The 19022-nt window shown below is 34.3% G+C and overlaps 1 protein-coding gene across 1 annotated transcript in view; it reads right to left on the bottom strand.

Annotated features, from left to right (window-relative positions):
- The window catches only part of LOC131155050 (AP-4 complex subunit epsilon), a 68872-nt gene that overhangs the window by 20043 nt on the left and 29807 nt on the right, over positions 1–19022 (bottom strand). The gene's annotated exons all lie outside the window — the stretch shown is intronic.

Raw genomic sequence — 19022 nt, forward strand, 5'->3', positions numbered from 1 at the left:
CCTCCAAGATCAACCAGCCACAATCCCAAAAGACATGCCTTTATGCATACTCATGTAATATATTCCCAAATACATGCATGTACACAGATACAATGCAGAAGGGCATGATAGGATTCTTTTACACCTTGTCTGCGAGTAGGCAGAGAAAAGGTGACGACCGGTCTTCAAACCCACAAGCAGACTTGAACTCAAATCCGTGGTATTACCACCAGGTGACCAGCAAACAGACCTACAGGTCACAGGTTCAAGTCAGACAAATAGCCCCTCCAACTATGGAGGTAAGGCCACGTGTCATGACTCTCCAAACACCTGATATGGAGGACGAACCTTGTGCACTAGAGATCTTGGATAATTTCCTAGACTACTAAAGGTACCATTAAATCATCCTCCAGCAGTAACATAGATATAATTTTTTATTAAAAAAAAAAGTATATATTTATAGAGGAAAGGATAAAGGAGGAGGATAAGAAGTCCTAGAAAATACCCAAAAACAAAAAAAAAACAAAAACAAAAACAAAAACAGAAAAAAAAAAAAAAAACCAGAAACAAAAACAAAAAGACAAAACAAAATACTTCAAATACAATAGGTCAAGCTAACACTGCCATCCAAGTGAAAAGATAAGAGGAACCAAAGCCCCTGAAACATCCAGAGGGGAAGACCCATAACAATGCAAAGGAAGTCGCTCTATCATGCATCAAATCACTAGACATATAACAATCATGAGATATGCAAGCATTTCTATCAAGCCTAATGACCCACAAGATACCCAAAACTGCATGCCATAATAATTTCCTTGCTTCTTCTGCAGCGGAAAACTTCTAGAAGTAGTCAACAGAAAAGCCTCCAAAGAATTAGGACCAATGCTTTAAAAGGTTCAGTTGAGGCTCCATCCAAGACAAGATGCCCAAAAAACCTTAGGGCAGAGTCTAAAGTACCAAGTCCTAAAAAGGCCAATGCATTATACACAGAAGCATACGCATTTGTACAGAAGGCAAGCCTTTTACGCCTTTTTAATTGAGGCTTAGGGATTTGGGGGGTGTAATTTCAAGTTAGATTTGGCTAGGAAATCATAACCACATGTTTACATGGAAGATATGTCCTAATATGAGTTGATGTGTAAAGCCTTGGAATCTCAACATCTCCAAAATAATTGAGAGTTTCATCTTAATGTTATAACGATCTTTCGGCACGATATACTTAGAATTCGAGGTATTTTTTTCTTGATTGGCCAACAAGCAGATTACACATTATATTTGAATTTTTTAACTTGTATTTTCTTAATTGTTATTTATTTTTAAAAGTACATGTCATTTATTCACATATTTTATCTTTAAAAAAAAAAATCTCAAAAGGCTTATGCAAGTATGCCTCACCTCAAAAGGGCTAAAAGAAATTGCCTTAGGCCTGAATCTTTCAAAATATTGGTTAGGACTTTAGAAGAACCCAACAGTCACCAAATAAACCAAAAGGCTTGTTCCTTTAACTCCAAGCACCAACACAGAGAAAAAACAAATGAACAAGAGTCTCACTGTGAGCAAAGCACATACATAAGGAGACAAAGTTTTGTGGGGCATTCCAGTCTACAACATATAGTTGATGTTAATTTGTTAAGAATGGCCATCCACAAAAAAGCATTAACCTTAAGAGGGACCTTAGCTTTCCACAAAAAGTTAAGAGGAAAGAAATTTAAGGAATGAATCAAGCAAGAATAAAAGGGTTTACGAGAGAGACTAGAAATGTTCATAGTCCAAATCCTGCCATCCAACAAATGAAGAAGGATGGAGAGCTCTCCAATCTCCCAATCATTACAGTTCCTACATAGATGAAAATTCCAAGAAACACAACCTTGATCAATGATCGAGAATGAGAAATTTGAGCACATGGATGCAAAATAATAAGAAACAGAAAAGGAAACACATCACAAATGCAATGACCACCTACCCAAAATCCTTCTAGGAAAAAGACCTGAGAACATTCCCTGCTTCTTATTCAATGTAAGGAAAGAAAAGCGGTGAAATCTGCAAGATAAATTCCCAAGGACATGCATGAGGTACTCTATTTCCAATATTAGCATCCCCTCCATTCACATGCAAACCAAATTTACACTCACTAATTGTATGCCAAAGAGAGTTAGTTCCAAAAGTGCCCACATAACCACTTACCCACAAGCACAATCCTTTTTTACAGAAAAATAAAATCTATTGAAAAACAGAAGAAACAAAAAAGGAGAATGCTATTTTAGTTTCGTCTTTCTATAGGAGGATTTTTTTTCTTCTATTTGTACATTCTTTCTTCTTCAATGAATATACCTCATTTTCTCTCACAACCAAAAAAAAAAAAAAGGAGAGAACAAGTAGTCCTCTGATAGAATAACAAAAGAAAAAAAATTACATCTTAATAAAGCATTCCCCATCACTAACGACATCTTGAAAACAGCCTGCACTATAAGCTCAAAGAGAAGCCAAGTATAGAATCCAGTCCCAAATAAATCCCACTAATAATCTCTTTCCTGTAAAAATTCTAGCATTTCCTTCCAGCCGAATTCCCCACAAGAAAGCCCAAGAGCACATCTCCGCTCTATCATCCTTCCCTTTCCCAAAACCAGAGAAAGAAATAGTCAATATATCTTCCAATGAATTTGGACAGACCCATAATTCTCCAAGCACTCCAAAAAGAGAGGTCCACAAGTTCCAATCAAAAGAACAATGAATAAACAAGTGAGACACAACAGCTGAACTATTTCCATGTAGCTTTAGAAGGTCTCCTACTCTGCAGCAGATTGTTTGTGTTAACTGTATAAAGGACCACCAGCAAAACAGAAGCCAATGTCTTAGAAGGAACTTAAGCCTTTCAGCACCCTGATAGAGAGGAAAGAACGCATTATTCAAAGTTAGATGAGGGAGGTAGAAGAATAATCCTACAAAAAGAATCCAAAGACAAAATTATACCAGCACTTATTTTAGCCCCAAAGTTTCATTAACCTGGTTTTGATGATAACAAACTATTTTGTGCTAATGGCTTTGTGTTTAAAGTTGTAATCAACAGGTTAAGCCATTAGGTGTGAAAATTTGAGAGAAGATTTGAAGACTTTTTTTGTTGTATTTATATTAATTTCCCTTGATTGTAGTGTGTTTAAAATTGTAAATCTCTTACAATGTTCAGATCATGGCACTAAAGAGCTTAAAACTGAAAAGTGCAAACAAAAGAAAGAAATTGTTCCAGGCTGCTGCCAAGGGAAGTCAACCAACCTCTATGGGGCAGTCAACCAGTCTAGGCAAAATGCCCAGGCGGTCGACTGCCCCATGGTGGCAGGTCGACGGGCTTAGGCAAAAGGCTTTAACAGTTTATCAGCCCAAGTAAGCAGTCGATCGATCCATCTTTTCGACTCCAACTGTCAGTTTTTGAGTCTAATGGCTATTGCCCTGTCCACCAGCCTATGAGATAGGTTAATCGATCTAAATATAAAATTGACTCTAACGGGCAGAAAATGGCCAGTTTTTCTCCTAACACTATAAATATGCCCCGTTTAGCCCAAGGTATACAAGAGAACATTCATACATTACTTTATCAATTGCCTAAACTCTCTCATTTGCTTATTCTTAAGAGAAGTTTTGAATACTCTTGTGCCATTCACTTGCATACTTTTTTGCGAATTTTCTCGTGCTTCAAATTGTAAATATTTCCTTGTGAAAAATTCTTCATTGTATTCAAAATCTCATTGCTAGTTGGTGACTTGTCTCTGTTAAAGCAAAACTGTAAGGTGGTGTCGTTGCCACCATTAAAGCAAAGGATGTAATGAAACCTCAAAGTTGTTGACCTTGAGAGAGTGGACGTAGGCCGAACCACCAAACCACTATAAAGGCATTTGAATCTCTCTTTCCTACTCTCCTTAATTTAATTGCTTTGTCTGTGTATTTTCTTAATTTGTTTAAATTGCTTTAAATTTGATAATCAAGCATTAAATTTTTATTAAACCCAATTCACTCTTCCTCTTGGGTTGCCACTAGGGACAACAACTTCTACAAGGTATATGACAACCCTCCAGTGAAAAAAATATATATATATTAGAACACTCCAGTAAATTTTTTTTTTTTTATCATAACAACCCTCCAATAAAATGAGTAAAGAAAACAGCTTATCCTCCAACTCTTTATCATTCCAATCTCTTCTAAAGTTAAAATCCAAAGAAGTCCCTGCCGAGAAAGAGAAAAGAAGAGATTGCGTCATTTGTTTTTGCATTGTTCTTTCACTTTCAGAATTTGGAACAAGTTTTTAGGTTTTATTGGGGAAACATGAGGTTGTCCAGGGTCCATGGAGGATGTGCAGGCTATTCCTTTTTTGGGGGCTCAGAAGGAGCAAAGACAAGGCTGCTCTATGGTGATGCAGTTTGTTTACAGTGTTGTGGGGTACTTGGATGGAAAGGGACAATCACATTTCTAAGGAGAAGAAGACATCTTGGGTTTTCGTTTGGGATAAGATTCAGTATTTGGCTTCTTTATGGGTTGTTTTCTCCTGTATTACATATTCTCTCTCTATTAATATACTCTTCTTTTGCGATCAAAAAAATAACCAAGCAAAGGAAGACAATAATGCAAAGCCACCCCCCCCCCCCCCAAAAAAGAAGAAAAAGATAACAAACAAACATCTTCTGAAGACCCTATCAAACCTACTTCCAAAGGAAAAAAAAAAACCAAATGACAAGATGATTCCTCTTCTTCCCCAGTCCTCAGCCAAAGAAAGTCCATCATGATAGTTTCCAAGCCTATAGGAGAGACAAGACTAGATTAAAGTAACATAACCCACCAAAGAAAAGTGCACCCTTACAACCATCTAGATGCTTAGGAGACCTTACTTAGCAGTAACTGGATCCACAAACCAGAGTGACCGAGGGCTCCCACCCAAAGGAACTCATAGGCAAGTCAAAAGCCACTGCAAAATACCACAGCCCACAAGAGAAGCAACATTATAAACTGCCTTGGTACTCAAGTTAATGGCCACTAAGCCACATATACCCAAATTAATCTTTAACCCCGACGCTAACTCAAGAATCTGTAACATGACAAGGATATTACAAAAAGAAGACCTATCATGTGACACACAGAAGATGGTACCACCAATGAATTGCAAAATGTGAAAAAATCACACCATCTTCCCCCCAAATACTACCGGAACTACACCCCTATCCGCCACCCTATCAATCATCATATATTCCGACTCAAACCTTCTGCAAAAGAATAAAGAAAAAATGAAACAACTGATCCACTTGCCTTGCCACACTCAAAGCTGAAAACCAAGCCATAGGTGCTCACTGCTACATTAACAATTGCTGAAAAAGAAGAAGAAAAAGAGACCTAATCCATTCACTCCATTTCAACCCAAAACCCTTTCTGCCTAAAACTCTATTTAAAAAATGCAATTCACCCTATCATAAACCTTCTCAACATATAAATGAAAATCTAGACCTTTCTTCTTGCTCCTCCGAACATGTTCAGCAACCTCATTAGAACATAAATATAATTATTAAATGGTTTTTTTTCAAAAAAATATAAATAACTCAATAACTCTTTGGGTATCACTGTTAAAAAATTATGAAAATGAAAACTATAAACAGAAATTAAAAAAAAATTGAAAGAAAAAGAAATTCATTAGATATAGATAGAATTTACAAGCAGGATGGAGGACATCTCCTCAACAAAGTCTGACAATCCTCAGGAAAACCAAAAAGAATATCGCAAAATAAACAATGACAAAAACTCAAGACGCCCTTAGAAGAGACTTCCAATTGAGCTGAACTTCTGAAACACACATTCACTTGAAATTTCCATCCCATACACCATAAAGAAGCTATAAACAGAATCTTTTCCCACACCAACCAATATGGTAACTTTTTCCCTGCAAATATACGCACTTTACATTCTTTCCACAAGCCCCAAAACACTGCAAACATAGCACAATTCCGTAATGCAATTCCTTCCTTCTTCCTCCCAAACCCCACAAAAGAAATTTCTAAGAACAACTACACTGTTCTAGAACAAACCCAGCTTTCTTCAGAGTAATTGAATAACTCGTTCTAGACCTTCCATGCATAGTCTCAGTGCAGGAAAAGGTGTTAAACAGACTCTGAACAATTAAAGCACAGCATACAAATATCACGAAGGAGAACCTTTGAAGGCCTCCTCAACTGCAACAAGTCATTAGAATCCTTTTAAGCACAACCAGCCAAAGAAACGCTTTGATTTTAGGGGGAATTTTGACCTTCCATATAACCTTGTAAAGAGGAAAAGAAGAATTTGTCCGGACCAAGAATTCAAAGAAATATTTACAAGAATAGACTCCCGAAGAATCCAACAACCAACATTGACTATCATTTTCGGAGGATACTCAACAATTATTCAATCAATAAAGAAGATAACTCAATAGTTTTCCTATCATTCAAGGCTCTCCTGAAATGGAAATCCCGAGAGGGTAAAGAACCATTTGAGTCTACTTTAAATGAAGAAATGGGATCATTTTGCCCTGAGCTCAATTGAAAAAGGCAAGGAAAGAGGTAGATAAAACAACATTCCCCATCCATAGGTCTTTCAAAAAATGGATGTTACAACCTTTACCCAAACAAATTTAGTATGGGGAATAATGAGAGGGTAAATCTGAGATATAGCTTTCCACAAACTTTCCGAACAGCATCTAAAACCCAAATTAGCATCCCAATCATTCCCATCAAGGCCAAATTTACTTTTGATAACTCTATGCCACAAAATTAAAAAATAAAAACCAAATACAAAGCTAAAAACCAAAAAACAAAAACCTAATTGGTTAATATTTCTAAAAGTAAACAAATAAACCTTGATTAAACAAATGCTCATTTTTGTCTTTAAATTGAATAGTAATTAAAAAATATGATCAAAAAGTAAAGAAAATACAAATTAAAAAATATTATAATAAAAATAGAAAATATTATAATTATTTATTTAATTATTATATTTCAAAATTCACTTTGCAACAAGAACAATCAAATTGTACATCACAATTGAAAAATTAAAAAAAAAAATTAAATGACTTCTATTATCTGTATTCAAATTTTTAGAAATTTTATGAAAATTTTTATTTTAATTATATTTTAAATTCACATGATCATTTTATTTTTATTTTAATTAAAAATTAAGTATAACGCAAATGATTTGATTCACAGAAGTTAATCCTTGATGTTAAAGTATTCTAGTAAGTGGTAACAAGTTGTCAAAACAACTACAAACCATATGAAAACCGCATTTTTTTAGAACAACTGAAAAACCGATAACAGAACCAAAAAACTAGCAACGTAAACAAACCCATTGTCATAATTTGTTTCTAGCAAAGAGGAAAATAGAAAACAAAAATGATATCAAAGAGGCCCTCAATTACCCAAATATTTCCCTATATGAAATGTGAAATCACATGCTAGCACATGTTTCATCACAATATTGAACTTCTATTCTTATACTTAAGCATTCAAGAATTAAATGTGTGTAGCGTAAATTTGGAACAACTCCTGCAACATAGTAGGCACATTTTAGGCATGCATCAAACAACTTTGGAGAAAAATGATTTTTCAATAGAAAAGGAAGATGAATTGAGAGACAGAATATACATTCAATGTGAGGATAAGAAATCCTCAAAAAATAAAATAAAAAATATAAAAAATAAAAAAGAAGCAAAAAATAGAATGAAATTAAAAAAAAAAAATGAAATAAAAATAAACAAAACAAAAAAATAAATTAACCAAGAAAACCCCTCTTTAAGACCTTCCCATCATGGTTCACTGAACACTTCACATCATCAAATTCCCTCCAACCCTTTTTCACCTTAGATTTACCACCATCAATCCAAACATCAATTCCTCCACAATTAGGCAATGTGAAGCCCAAATGATCCAATAAAATCTGAGCTTGACAGTCCCTCCCAAAAATCATTTGAACTGAGGTGGGCAACATTCCATCACTAACCTTTTGCCGTTTAAGTGAAACATCATGCTCAAAAATACTAATTCCATCCAAAAATTTCAATAGAGACAGCAGCACATAAGTCTCCAAGGTGATCAAAAGAAGAGCCAGAAGAAAAACCTTGCTGATCCCAAATTTCATCCAAAAGCAAACCCGTCACATTCAGAATCACTACTGCCCACACTACCTTCATCAGTGATCAAAAGAAGAGTCAGAAGAAAAACCTTACTGATCCCAAATTTCATCCAAAAGTAAACCCGTCACATTCAGAATCACTACTGCCCACACTATCTTCACCCAAGACACCCCTCAGCTCTTGACTTTTCCTGCAAGTGTTAGCTCTCTCACCAATTGGCTCCCCCATTATACCTAAAGCATCTTCTAAATCTCTCTTAATAATTTTTTCCTATTTTCTCACCAGAAAGATCTCAATTTTCTGCCAAATGTTTCCTCATTTCAAAACCCACTTGCACTTCCTTATGGCGAGCATAAACCTTTTGATCCCTAGAACTATCTGAATTTACTCCCTTTTCAGCTGTATTTATCTCCAAACAGCAATGAAACCATGAATTTCATCCTCACAAGAATGATGATTCTTAAAGATGATCCGCCCACTAACAATCCTCTCCTCTACAGGAGAAAAATCTCCCTCTAGAATACTAACTGAATTTTTAGAATCAAACCTTTCCAATTCCACCGTTTTCTCGCTTCTTAGAAGCAACTACTTTCTTTCTCTTGGCCGCCATGGTTCTGATTTAAAGACAAGCGAAGCACCATGACAGTAGCATCTTGCTTCTGCTCCGAACGTCAATGCAGTCCAACCACCTTACAAATTTCTAAACAATGCCTATGGGCTTCATTCAAATTGGGGAACTTACACTCAACCAAGATATTTAGGCAAGTAGGCATAGGGCCGGCCATTATGTTAGGCCAGAGACTTATTCGGAAGATTATTCTTCCAGTTGAACAAGCCCAAATTAGAAAAATAAGTCTGGTTATGGGCCTAACCAACTGACCCATGACCAGTTTTAAGAGGCCTCCGTTGCTGTCCAACATACAGCCCAGGTCTAAAATAATCATCCAAGACCCAGGCCCAACCCACCCAGCTTTCATCATCCCTTCTCTCTCAATCGTCTTTGGAATCAACTCCTCAACCGAATCTTTGCCCTTAGTCTTCAATTGATCATGAGTCACTTAATGCAAAGAAGACCGAAGGACTTCCTCCTGCATCATCACCCTCATCCCCCAAATAGCAGGACACAAGCTTCATGAGACCTGCTAAAACACCAGCCTCCAACGCACCCTTCATCACCAACAACATAAATTGTTATTGATAACACCCGACTCCAAAAGCGATTCTCACTGATCTTAAGGTAATAATTTGGTTGAGACATGAGAGGCATCCATTGAGCCAAAAAGTCAGCTTTTAAAATAAGTTTCATTAACCAACTTCCTACAAAAGTGATTTTGGATTCAAAATCAATTTTCAATGCCAAACATGTGATTTATCTACTAAGTGGTCCAAGGCTAGCTTAAAACTAAATTTACCCTGTATAAATTCAATTTTAACCGAATGCTGTCCGAAATGGGCATGTTGTCCAAAATAATCTGTACAATACAAAACAATGCCCAGATAGAATAGCCATGGAGCATTTCATGATAGGATTTTGAAACAGGCAGTCAACCATGGAACTTACCAACCCATGACAATATAATTGGTCATTGCTATATAACCACAACATTGACATAAACAGGTCTGCCCAAAAAAAAGGGTTTGGAAATGAATAGCCATGTCTCGCAAGTAAACCCCCTTGAGACAATATTGTCCTTTAATAAAAGACTCAAAAGACCATTGAACAGGGAAAACATGTCTGCCAGCTGAATTTAATCTGACATAAGAAGGGGAGGGAGGGATCTCTAAGAACCTAATGCATGTTCATGCCAACAGAAAGTGGATCCAATTCCAAGATGACTTTGAGGCAGGAGGAAAATGCGGCCAACTAATACCCTATATATTTTTCTGATAAATGTTTGGCACTCTTTTTGCATCTACTTCGTTGTCAAACCCCAAGGAACCGTTTCGTATTATTGTCAAAAATTATGGAAATAAAAACCAAAAGATGAAACAAACATGAAAACTAAAAATTGAAAACTAGCAATCTATTTGGATAATATTATTAAACTAATAAAAATGCAAAATAATACAAATTATAAAATATTATAATAAAAATATAATTTAATTATAATGATTTAGTTAATTATTATATTTTTAAACTCATTTTTTAGTGCTCCAATAACAATCCTATCAGATAATGATGATTGAAAACCGGTCAATATGATTTTTTTGAATGTCCCATTATTTTGAAATTAAATCAATATTTTTATTTTAATTATATTTTAAGCTCACATGGCACTTTGATCTTAATTAAAAATTTTGTATAGAATTAATGATTTAATCAAAGTAATTAGGCAACAAATTGTTGCAACAACAAAATCTAGGCTTCAGTTTTCATCAATATAACCTGTCTATTCAGTGTACAACAAAAAAAGGAAACAGAAATGACACCAAACAGCCCTAAATATTCGAACAACAGATCAGATCAATATACTCTCATATTATTAAATTATTGATCTACTTCCTGAGATTTTTTTATTTTAAAAATCTTCTTTTGTTTCAAACCCCTGTTCTTTTCACAAATTTCATAGTCTTTATTTTCTATATTTGCACCACCTGAAAACAACACAGGAAAATGCATAATTAACCTCAATTTTTCACTTGAATATTCCAATGGAAATAAAGAACATATGGTTGAAAAACAATTTCCTAAGGACCTATTTCGTCTACCTCCCTAATACCTATCTACTATCTATCTATCTATCTAGCCCAGTTCATATCATGATGATTATCAGATTTCAGTTTTTTAAGGCAAGTAAACAAAGCAGAGTTTTCAGATGAACTCACTGCATCTTTGGTTTTTTGCTCCATGAACCCAAAAAACCAAACAACAGTTTTTCAAGAAACAAGAGGAGGAGGCTTTGCCTTTAGCAAAATCCAGAACCTTCCACTTCAAATGGCATCCGTGCAGAATGATTCAGGTCAGCATGCACCTGCACATAACTGACCACCCCCCCCCCCCCCCACCCCAAGTTTAATTTGCAGAATTAGGCATGGAATGGAATCGTGTTCCAGTGTTTGGTCCGTGGAATCAAAAGTGGAATTGAATTTTGGCTGGAATATGATTCCTGCGAAACGAATCGTGATTCCAGTGCAGATAGGCTAGAATCCATCTTTATTCCATAGAATCAAAGTCATTTTATAATAAAAAATATTATAAAACAACAACAAATAGTAACAATACTAATAATTATAAAAATAATAACTAATAATAATTTCAAGAACAATAATACTTATTATGATAAAAATAGTAATAACAATAAGAACAATGTTAATAATAAAAAAGGCCAAAATAATTATTATTATTATTATTTTAAGGATAGTAATTATTATAAAAATAATAATGACTAATAATAATTACAATAACAATAATATTTATTACTATAAAAATAATAATAACAACAACAACAACAACAATAATAATAATAATAATAATAAAGGCAAAAATAATAATTATTATTATTATAAAAATAAAAAAATTAAAAGCAACAAGAATAATAATAAGAAAAGGCAAAAAAACATAATAGTAATTATTATAGAAATAATAACAGCAATAAAAATAATAGTAATTACTGTAATCATAATCACTATTATAAAAATAATAATAATAATCAAACAAAAAATAATAATACTAATTATTATTTATTATTATAAAATAACAATTAATAATAATTACAATAACAATGATATTTATTACTATTAAAATAATAATAACAAGAAGAACAATAATAATACTAAAAGGAAATATATATTATTATTGTAAATATTAATAATTATTATAAAAATAATAACAACTAATAATAATTACAATAACAAAAATATTTATTACTATAAAAATAAGAATAACAACAAGGACAATAATAATAATAATAATAATAATAATAATAATAATAATAATAAAGGCAAAAATATGTCAACCCCTTTAGCTTCACACCTTGCCGGAGTAGTTTTGACACACTACCACCAATAGACTCGCTACATCCTGATCTGCTATCAGCAGAAATACCATCCCCAAAGGCCCCTTGCTGGCAGCACATGCACCACACATGCCAGCCATGTGCATGCGAAGAACATCCAGAATCTCCTGCAGCTTCTAGGTTTTATAATTTTCATTCCTGTGATTTGAATTTTGAAAGTCATCCAAAAATAAATAATTCCTCACCAACCAAACTCAAGTTTAGAATATACAAAATTTTTCAGTAAGTACTATTGCATGTTTTTTTTACCTTAGTCTAGCTTGGATTCACACCCAAAATTGTATGCTTTAAATTTTTTTTTTTTAATGTATTTAATTGTGTGTGTACAGTTTCTACTAGTTGTAGGGTGTGACTTAGAAAATTGTCTTAGTGAAATAAGTTTGCTAAAAAGAAACGCAAATGTGTACTTTGCTTGTGAAACATAAATTCTTTGTACACACAGCCGGTCCCAAATCCGAATAAAGGAGCTGGGTTGTGTTAGGTAGCTGACAGCCAACATAAAACTTTGTCAAATCTAATTATCATGAATTCTTACCAAATTTACATAGGTCAAGGGAATACACCGGGTCAGTATAAAAGGGTGAGGGTTAGTAAATTAGCACAAGAAATTAAGATAAGATTAGCAACTTCGAATATAAGGACTCTTACAGGAAAAAGTATGGAAATAGTATAAATAATGTTTAGAAGGAAAATTAACTTAACCTGCTTTCAAGAGACGAAATGGGTAGGCGAGAAAGCTTGAGAAATTGAAAAATCAAGATTTAAACTTTGGTACACTAGTAAAGAGAAACATAAAAACGAGGTTGGTATTATTGTAGATAAAGACCTAAAAGATAATGTAGTAGATGTTAAAAGAATAGGATTAGATCATTAAAATCAGGATAGATTTAGGCATGGAGATAGTGAACGTCATTAGTGCGTATACTCCCCAAATAAGCTTAGCAAAAAATCTGAAAAGACAATTTTTGGGAAGATAACCAATGTCTGAAAAGACATTCATAGGAGCTAATTTGAATAGTCACATTGGCAAGAATAATATAGGATATGAGAAAATACATGGAGGTCACATGGAGATAAAAATGAGGCAGGTGATACAATCTTAGATTTTGTCATGTCTTAAGATTTGGTTATATTGAATACTTGTTTTATAAAAAGAGAAGAACACTTAATAACTTTCAAGAGTGGGTATAATAAAAGCCAAATAGATTTCTTCTTAATTAAGAATGGGGATCGTCTATCTTGCAAGGATTGTAAAGTTATTCCAAGTAAAAATTTGCTACACAGCATAGAGTCTTTGTATTATACATATTTAAAAAATGGAAGGGGAGTAGCATATATCAACAGAAGAGGACTAGATGGTGGAACTTAAAGGGAGATAATATAGTAAAATTCAAAGACAAAATGAACAAAGAATGTGATTGGACAACAAGGAATAAGGTTGATGCAAATACTATTTGGAATAAAATGACAAATTCTATCACAAGGATAGCAAAAGAGGTTTTAGGCGAGTCCAAAGGAAGATACTCGGGCAGTAAATAAAGTTGGTGGTGGAATCAAGAAGTCAAAATAGCCGTTAAGACAAAAAGAAATTGGTATAAAATATGAAAAAATTATAGAAATATAGAAAATCTTGAAAAATATAAAGAAGCAAGAAAAAATGCAAACAAGACTATCAATGAAACTAAGCATAGAGCTTATGATATTTTATATGCTAAACTAGATACAAAAGAAGGAGAACAAGGCATTTATAGACTTGCTAAATCTAGAGAAAGAAAATGCAAAGATTTAGGTGATGTAAAATGCATATAGGACGAGAATGATAATGTCTTAATTTGAGAAGAGGACATAAAATAGAGGTGGCAGAGATACTTTGATAAGTTGTTTAATGAAAGCCAAAATGAAAAGATACCTGGAAGTGACAAATGAGGAAAATATTAAAAATAGGAAATGCATTGGCAAAATTAGAGTCCTTGAAGTTAAGATGGCATTAAAAAAATGAAAAGTGGGAAATCTATAGGACCAAATAAAATACCAATTTAAGTTTGGAAATGTTTAGGGGATAAAGGAATTATTTGGTTAACTAATCTATTCAAAACTATTATAAAAACTAATAAAATGCCACAAGAATGGAGGAAAAATACATTAGTACAAAAGGGCAGCCCAGTGCACAAAGCTCCCGCGTATGCGGAGTCCGGGGAAGAGGTGGACCACAATGGGGTTTAAAACTATAATAACTATCATGGAATTAAGATTATGAGTCATATGATGAAATTATGGAAAGGGTAATTGAACATTGAATAAGATTAGAAACGAAAATTTCAAAAAATCAATTTAGTATTATGTCTGGAAGATCAACAACAGAAGCTATTTATCTTTTAATAAAGTTTGATGGAAAAGTTTAAGAAAAGAAGAACGACTTACATATGTATTTTATTGACCTAGAGAAAGTTTATGATAGAGTGCTTAAGAAAGTTCTTTGGTGGATATTAGAAAAGAAGGGAGTTTGTTGTAGATATAATGGAGGTCATTAAAGATATGTATGATAGAGTAGTGACTAGTGTTAAGACTGTAGAAGGAGATTCTAGAGAGTTTCCAATCACAATAGGAATGCATCAAGGTTTTACTTTGAGTCCTTATTTTTTACTTTCGTAATTGATAAACTAACTAGGAATATCCAAAACGAGATCCCTAGGTATATGTTGTTTGCAGATGATATCATGTTGATTGATGATTGTAGGAGCGAAGTGGAATCTAAGCTAAAACATTGGAGAGCCACATTAGAATCTAAAAGGTTTAGGATAAGTAGGAATAAGACAAAATATATGAAATGCAATTTCAGTAATGTAAGGAGTAGCGACAGAGAGAAGATCAAACTGGATAATCAAAAGAATAACAACACTAATAGATTTAGATATCTTGGATCTATTATGCAAGATGAAGGAGAAATTGAAGAAGATGTAGTACATAGAATTAAGACAGGTTGGGTAAAATGGAGGAGTGCGTCAAGTGTGTTGTGTGATTGTAGAATACACTTAAAATTAAAAGAAAAGTTCTATAACACGGCTATAAGGCCAGTTGTGCTTTATGGTTCCGAATATTGGGCAACTAAGAAACAACATGTACAAAAAATGAAAGTTGCTAAGATGCGTATGTCAAGGTGGATAAGTGGTTTAACATTAAAATATAGAAAAGGGAAGGATTGTAAACAAGACAATGGAAGGGTTGTTTAGATGGTTTGGACATTCAAAACACAGGCTTAGCAGAGCACCTGTGAGGAGGAGTGAGTTAGTTAATTATTGTTTTTGACATGAAAAGGGGTAGGGGTAGGTCTAAAATAACTTGGAATGAGGTAGTGAGGAAAGATTTAATAGCCTTTAATCTAATAGAGGAAACCACTTTGGATTGGGTGAATTGGCAAAAAAGGATTCATGTAGCTAACCCCACCCAGTGGGACTTAAAGGCCTGTTGTTGTTGTTGTTGTTGTTGTTGTTGTTACTGCTGTTGTTGTTGTATCATTCTAAGGATAATAATTATTATAAAAAATTAAATTAAATAACACTAATAACAATCACAATTATAAACAAATTATAACTAAAAATTTAAAAATTATGCATTTGGGTGTGTATTTTTATAACAAAAGAATTCATAGATAGAATAGGAATGTACAAATAGAAAAATAAGATACCTCTTTTCAAAACTCTAGGTCACCTGAGAAAAATTAAAAAGGAAAAACAAAAAAAAAAACACTAGCAACAACCCAAAATAATCAGCATGCCCTATCAATTCAACAAGAAAAGCCAATGACATTGAATATCCGAAACGCGCATCCCCCAAAAGTTCCCATTACCCACACACGAACGAGTAGCCAAATGGAAAATCTTCTCCTATACCAGCAAAAATGACAACTTCTTCCCTAAGAAAATGCATGCATTTTGTTCCATCCACAAACCCCAATAAACAGCAAATAGGGCACATCCCATAACTCTTTAACCCCCCACCCTTTTTTTCCTGCCAAATGTTATTTTTTAAAAATGGCTTATTTTTCATTCCATTATAGCAGCCATTGAAGAATGCCAAATGTTGGAAGAAATCATAACTATGATTCCTATAGTCATTCCACGTTACTAACAAAATGCCTTAATTGCATACCAAATGCAATTCCATTCCTATCTTGATTCCATTCCTCCATTGATCCCTCTCCTGCTTCAATTTCATCCTGCAAACCAAACGAGGGATAACAAATTGCCAATTTCCACAGAATAGATAATAGATGAAGGAAGTTCAACATATTATTACGGTACCAGAGGAACAAGAATCATAAGGAACTAGACAAAGGCATCAGACTAACAGTCACATTAAATTAGTAAACTAATGAGTCTGCTTATACTTTCTGTCAAAAAGCTCACAGTCGGAACATCTTTATATTTTCTAAGCCGCAACAGGGCTCCTATATACATTCATGTAGCTCCTGCTCAAACTCTACACCTAATGAAATGGCACAATACTTTTATTTGGCTTGGTGCAGCTAATACTGATTACTGTACTCAATAAAATCAATCATTTTTTAAACGGAGCTGATCAGTGCCAAAATAGCATATATCAGTCATGTATGGGAAAATTTATTATTGAAGATTGAAGATGATTTATATGCTCCCAGTTGATGAATGAAATTTTCCAAATAGGTCATGGATTGATTGTATTCAATATTTCCAATTGCCTAGAATTGTTTCACTGCTTCTGTTGGATCAATTTTTTTGCCTGCTGAACCATTAGGCATTGGATTGATCATATTCAATTGTTCCAATTGACTGTAGAAACTTGAGTTGTTCCAATTGACTGAACCATTGCTACTGGTTTGGCACATCTGAGATTGTGGGGATTTTATTTTGCTTTTCCTTTCCTGCTCTAAATCCCATGTGTTCCGCAGTTTGTTGAATATGTTCTTTATTTTTTTAAATAAGATGAATTTGTTCTTTGAATAATTACAACAGGAAATTTTGCTCTTATCATTTATTATAAATGAACTAGAGAAGATTAGAAAATTGAACCTGGCATGTGCTTGACCAAAAATGAATAATACCAAATTCTGGGGTAACTTTTTTGACGCTATTTGTTATAATGATTAATACTTCTATTGTTGGGCTTATAAATTAAATATTTCAGAATGTATATTTGCACGTTTTCCTACATTAAAAATATTGTAAAAATTTTCGAATCCAACCCATCCCCTGCATTTAGATTCTCCTTTGCTGGAGAAGGATCAGCTAGATCCTAATGCTGAGAAGCCTTCCCCCCTTCCCCCCCCCCCCCCCCCCACGCGGCACGGGGGTGATACCCCACAACACCCCTGTGCACACTAGGAAGGTCAAGCTGTAAAAATTGCAGGAATAGGTCGACTGTGTCCCTCACCAGAACCTTGGGAATGATGATTTTGGGCCACAGCACTTTAACAGATTAAACCCCACAAGCAGGCCAGAATCAGGCAACTTTTTTTCCATAAATAAAGCCTCTTGTAATGGTTCAATTAAGGCCCAGCAGTTTTAATAGAACTCTGTTAGGCCAAACCACCATTACTTATAAAGGGCCAAAAATACTACTTAGCTGGCCCAGATCCAGCAAAATGTCAATTACACCAGGCAAACAGTCGCACAACCAAATGATAGTGTGTTACCACATGCACATCATCTCTTTTCCCAAGTCCATCAAATTGTCAATTACACCTGGCCTGCTCCATTAGACAGTCACACAACCAAATGATAGCACGTTACCACACGCACTTCATCTCTTTTCTTTGTTCCAGTAACAGCAAACAGCAGCCAGCCGTCCATCAGTGCTGGAGCAGCCAACATTCCGCATAACTTGCACACCAACCTTCAACAGCATTGCCAACCCCAATTCACCACCTTAATTCATTGACAACCTTTCTCATTTGAACTGTCAACCTGCAACTCAGATTCCTCTTTTGAGTCCCACAATCAATCGCAAGGTACTAAGACTTAAGAGAACTACTCCATTGATCTCCTTCAAATCCAAGGGGACTTGTTCCCTCTCAAACTTAAACCCATTTCAAAAACCTTTCTACTTTCATCCATCTACTCCCCACCCATCACCAAATCCTCCCAAACTTCTCTCTCCATACAAAATGCTGCAACTGGAGCCAACATCATCAAAGCGATCACAGATCCACCTCACAGCCTGTAGAGAAACCCTCAACCATCCATTTTGCTGTGGGTTCTCTCCAACAAACAAACCTAACTACCTCAACCCACCCTCTCCAGATTGAAGGACTTCAACTGGACTTTTTCTGGAGAAGATTCTCCATCATACTGATTGGCAGCATATTTAAAAGACAAGAGTTGAGAGATGAGAGAAGGGAGACAGCAGAAAGGGATGACGACAGCCATCTTCAGTAAGAGTCTTCTTTGAAAACAGAACTTCTGAGTGCAACAAAAAGGTACAGTTGGCAATACAAATACAAAATTTAAGACAAACAATCTAAGGGAAACATATAATAAGTGTTTTACTTCTCAGCAATCCAAACTTGAATAAATAATGATAACTTCTTTTTTAATTCCTCATACCATAAATCCTAACCATAACCATCTATTAGCCCTCAAAATCTCAACATATCATTAATAATAATAATAATAATAATAATAATAATAATAATGTGTCTTTAATTTTGTGCAGAAGAAATCGGCAACTTTCCAGATCAGCTTCATTCTTTTGGACATGATCCAGCATCCAGAGTAACACTCCGGCTATGCCAAAATCCACATCTCAAAAAACACAAATTACATATGGAAGGAATAGAGTGAGTCTCTTTGCAAATTTAAATTATTGAAAAAAAAAAAACTTGCAAAAGCATTGGAAAGTACACTGTTTTCCAT

Source organism: Malania oleifera, chromosome 5, assembly GCF_029873635.1.
Source record: "Malania oleifera isolate guangnan ecotype guangnan chromosome 5, ASM2987363v1, whole genome shotgun sequence".
NCBI lineage: Eukaryota > Viridiplantae > Streptophyta > Magnoliopsida > Santalales > Ximeniaceae > Malania > Malania oleifera.